This window comes from Propithecus coquereli, unplaced genomic scaffold (assembly GCF_000956105.1).
Source record: "Propithecus coquereli isolate 6110/MARCELLA unplaced genomic scaffold, Pcoq_1.0 Scaffold48, whole genome shotgun sequence".
NCBI lineage: Eukaryota > Metazoa > Chordata > Mammalia > Primates > Indriidae > Propithecus > Propithecus coquereli.
In genome coordinates, this window is record NW_012150618.1 from 298,275 (window position 1) to 303,692 (window position 5,418).

Genomic DNA, 5,418 nt, shown 5'->3' on the forward strand with positions numbered 1-5,418 from the left:
TAATAAAGCTTATCTTTGGATTTTATATAATATTCCGAATATATGCCCCTAGTAGGTGGGACTACAGGCACGCACCACCACATGAGGCTAATTTTTCTACTTTTTGTGGAGATGGGATCTCACTGTTGCTCAAGCTGGTCTTGAACTCCTGACCTCAAGTGATCCCTCCTGCCTCAGCCTCCCAAAGTGCTAGGATTACTGTCGTCAGCCACCGTGTCCAGCCTTCGTCTTGATTTTTGAATTAGATTATAAACACTTTGAGAGCAAGAACCATATATGCGCATCTATTTCAACAACATAGTGCTATTATACTTTGTATGCATTCCATAAATACTTATTAAATGAATAAAAGAATAAATAGCAAGCATAGAATTAGAAATGTGTTTGCTTATTTATTTTAATCCTCTGAAAATACAGTTAAGGCATATGTTACTTTTTTTTTCTGGTGTAAGTACAACTTCATATCCTAATACAAATGGAATACTCAGTCAGAGACCCAGTGCAGACATAACATAATTTGTTTCCTCATTCATTAGCATTTGCCGGCCTAATCAATATACAATGGGTGCCATGGAGTAATGAGCTCCCCATCATTGCTGGCATTCAAGTAAAGCTAGGTGACTGCTTGTGAGATATGTGGTAGAGCAAATTCATGTCTAGATTCCTTCCAATACTGAGATCCACTTGTTGATCAGATACACATGGCTGAGGAAATATGAGTAAGACATGGTCCCTGGTTTCAAGGAGTTCACAGACTAGATGAGAAACAATTATATATGGGGAAAAAAACCAAACACACATGCTGTTCAGTTTGGCAGATGTGAATGAGGAAAATGCAAAAAGAGCATTTCCGGGGAGTTTTGTTGGAGGTAGAAGATAGAAAAGGCTTCATTGGAGAGGGAAAGTGACTGAATTTTGAAACTTGAACAGGTGTTTTCCAGGCAGATGCAGGTGAGGGGAATGGGGTTCTTTGGGGAGTGAGGAAATTGAACAAAGGCTTGCAGGTGTGAAACCAATTAACTCTGAATGGTTCACCATAGCTGGGATGACCGCCAGGTCTTGGAGACCCTGGGCCTCTGTGAGTGTGGTTGATTCAGAGCACAGGCCAGTGAGGCCAACGTCCACCTCCACGTGGCTCTGCTCCAGGGGCAGTTCTGACTCTGGCCAGGTTGCCAAATGAAGGTCACTGAATCCTGGCGCCTTACTGACCGATGGGATTGGATCTGCCCCCGATAATTCCTACTACTATAAAAATATCTTAATGGATAGCCTTGTTTGTTGTTGCAAGATTATATATGTGTGTGTTTATGTATATATGGAGAGAGTAATAAATTATAGAAAATAATATATATAAATGTATATTCTTGGACAAGCTATAGGAGTGCAAGGTGACATTATTATTACAAAACTTATAGCAGAGGCTGGGCACGGTGGCTCACGCCTGTAATCCTAGCTCTCTGGGAGGCCGAGGCGGGCGGATTGTTTGAGCTCAGGAGTTTGAGACCAGCCTGAGCAAGAGCGAGACCCCGTCTCTACTAAAAATAGAAAGAAATTAATTGGACAACTAAAAATATATAGAAAAAATTAGCCGGGCATGGTGGCGCATGCCTGTAGTCCCAGCTACTCGGGAGGCTGAGGCAGGAGGATCGCTTGAGCCCAGGAGTTTGAGGTTGCTGTGAGCGAGGATGACGCCACAATACTCTAGCCCGGGCAACACAGTGAGACTCTGTCTCAAAAAAAAAAAACAAAAAAACTTGTAGCAGAGAATTTTAGTGGCTTCCCAATATCCATTCTATCAACCTGTCCATAGTAATACCTATCCTATTGAACCTCTTTTATAAATTAATCATGATTTTTATTCAACTGAACACACCGCTGCCCAGCAAAAAAGCTACATTTCCTACCCTCCCTGGCAGCTGGAATAGCTGGCCAGTGAGCTAAGAGCAGAAATGTGATGTCATATTTCTAGCAGGTCTCCCTCAAAAGGGAAGGGGTAGCTTCCTTCCTCCCTCCTTCTTGTCCTTGTTCCTGATGGCTGGAATGCAAATGTAAATGCAAATGCTGAGGCTTGAAGATCTTGGACCCTAGAGTGGCACTCAAGGCAGAACTGCTAAGGTGGAACAGCAGGACCTGGGGCCTTTGATGATCATGAGGCTGCCATCTGGCTATCAAGAAAGAGTTCTCTCTTGTTTAAACTACCGTGATTTTGGTTTTAGTGTTGTCGTTATTCAGTGAGGTTGAACCTAATTCTAACTGCTCCAAGATCTCTGTTATAGGCTGAACTGTGTTCTTCCCAAATCCCCATGTTGAAATCCTAACCCCGGTACCTCAGAATGTGAGGGCATTGGAGACAGAGCCTTTGCTATGGTTTAAATGTCCCCTCCAAAACTCATGTTGAAACTTAATCCCCATTGTAACAGCAGTAAGAGGTGGGGCCTGTGTGAGGTAATTAGGATTACATATAAAGTGATCAAGGTAGGGCCCCCCTTGTGGCTTTATCAGAAAGGACCCGGATTGGCATGCTCTCACCCTCCCCGCCCTTCCACCATGTTATAACACAGCACGAGGCCCTCACCTCGTGCAAGGCCTTGTCTTGGACTTCCCGGCCTCCAGAACTGTAAAAAATAAACTTCTTTTCTTTATAAATTACCCAGTGTCAGGTGTTCATTTACAGCAACAGAAAATGGTCTAAGACAGCCTTTAAAGAGAGGATTAAGTTAAAATGAGGCCATCAGGCTGGGCTCTACTGCAATCTGACTGGTGTCCTTATAAGAAGAGGAAATTTGGACGCACAGAGACCCCAGAGACACACATGCAGAGGAAAGACCATGCGAGGACGTAGATGGCAGCCAATGCAGGCCAAGGACAGAGGCCTCCGAAAAACCAACCCTGCCAACACCTCGATCTTCTGCAACTGTGAGAAAATAAATTTCCGTTGTTTAAGCCACCCAGTCTGTGACACTTTTTTATGGCAGCCCTAGAAAACTAATACAATCTCTAAGAGAAGCTTCAATAAATTAATGGACATACTGGTTTCTTAGTCACTTTGGAAATAGGTAAAAGTAATGTTTTAGAATAAAGCTATAAACACCTTTACCAATGTGTCTCCCAGTTTTTTTGGAGATCTTGTGTGTTCCTGACATGTTCACTCCTGATTAGCATGAACAATTTAAGATTTATAGAAACATCCAGATTTATCTTGTGCAAATACAATTAACTTCTTATATGAGAGTAAATGAAAGGGCATGGATTTGAAGATTCGGTCACAGGACAATAAACCACCGTACACTTACGTTTCTGTGAAAACCTACTTGTGATCACACTCATTCAGTCTCTAAACACTGAAAAGTGTATGAGAAGTTGCCCCTTTGGGGTGAGGGGTGGCAGCCGTGGGGGCAAAATGGGATTTTTATTTGTTTTTGTTTTTCACTAACTGGGTTTTCCTCTGGTTAAGACAACACAGTACCAACCAAGAGGGATTTGTGCTGAGTGTAGCAAGATATTCTAAATAAATGGTTTTTAAAGAGGAGGCCTTTTCATCCTGGCTCTTTGGCAACAATCCGAAAAAGGAATGGAAAGCGCCATGGAACTGGGCTGGGGTGTGGAGTCGGCAGCAGAGCCCACAGCAAACCTCTTCTGGCTATATTTCTTCAGCTCTTCTTTGTATCCTATATCCAGAAAAGCAACCTTTCCTGAGAGTCTGCTCTGTGTCAGGCACTGCCTGAAGTGCTCATCTGGCCACACGTACAGTCTGAGCCTCCATCTGCAGCTGCCGGGTACAAAGCATCGCGCCGAAGTCTATAATCCTCAGCCTCTTCCCCTTCCCGATCCCTCCGGCCTCATTCATCTGGGCATCCGTTTTCTGAGTCTACCAAGGAAAAATACCCCTTCTTAACCACGTCAGAGCACAGAAGCAGAACAATTTAGAGAGAGAAAGTATCTTAGGGACGATTAGATTCCTAGCACTCCCAAACAAAGTACCATCAACTCTGCGGCATAAAATAACAGAAATCTACTTTCTCACAGTTTCTGGAGTCCAGAAGTCCTAAATCAAAGTTTCAGCCATGTTTCCTCTGAAATCCGTAGGGAAGAACCCTTCCTTGCCCCTTCTGGGTTCTGGAGTTTCCCAGCAACCCCTGGTGCTCCCGGGCTTGCAGATGCCTCACTGCGCTGCCTGCCCCTGTCGTCTCACGGCCATCATCTCTCTGTTTCTCTGTCTCTGTGTCTCTTCTCTTCTTATAAAAACACCAGTTATGTCGGATAAAGGGCCCGCTCTACTCCAGTATGACCTCATCTTAACTAATTACATTGGCAACAACACTGTTTCCAAACAAGGCCACGTTTTGAGGTATTGGGGATTAGAACTTTAACATATCTTTTTTTGGTGGGGGTGGGGGTACAATTGAAGCCATTAAGAGAGACCCTCTCCTCTTACTCATTCCTTTTATAGCGGTTTGTTTTTAAGGAAATCAGGATCTCAGAGGTTGAGCTGGATTGTGAATTTGTATGAAATGGTACATTATTACTCTTGGCAGTCTTGGTTTCAAGAAACTACAAACCCAACTTGCTCTAGATTAGGCTAAAAGGAGTTCTTGGATCATACAGTCTAAAAAAGAATGAACCAATGGGGTGCAGCTTGGCTTCAGAACTGGAACAAAGGGCTCAAGTGGATCAGGAATTTTCCTTATTCTCTTCTTTGGGCTTCATTCTCTGTTGAAAGGATTTCTCTCTCTCTCTCTCTCTCTCTCTCTCTCTCTCTCTCTCAGAGATGGATCTTACAGTCTTACTCTGTGACCCAGGTTGGGGTACAGTGGCCCCATCATAGCTCAATTTAACCTTGAACCCCTGGGCTCAAGCGATCCTCCTGCCTCAGCCTCCCAAGGTGCAGATAGAGGTGTGAGCCACTGCAGCTGGCCAGGATGTGTCTTCGCAGCACGGAACATGACTGTTGTTAGTTCCCACGTTTTGCTCTAAGGCTTTCTAGCCCCAGAGAAGGCCTGCCTTCGGGCTGGATCCCAAGGGCACATGCCCTGGGGAAGAGAGAGGCAGCCACCCATGGGGACAGGGCACCTAATCAGGGACAGTGAACTTTGGCCAGTGGGATGGAGCACGGTAAAAACAAGGCAGTCCCCGCAGTAGCCTCACAGATGAGGACAAGGGAAACAGGACTGAGCAGACGATGTTATAGATGTCCACTATAAAAAGATAACTCAAGAGAGGAGAATCCAATTTTTATGTAAATTATCCAGACGGGCTCCAGTGCATATTTATATTCAGCAGAGAAATTGCTCTGTTCTCTATTTCGTGTCACTTGGTAGATCAGTTTTATATCTGCGCCCTGGGGAAATGACCTATGACATTTACTAAATCTTCGAATAGTGATTTCAGACTAATTTGAAAATTGGTTAGGTCGGATGT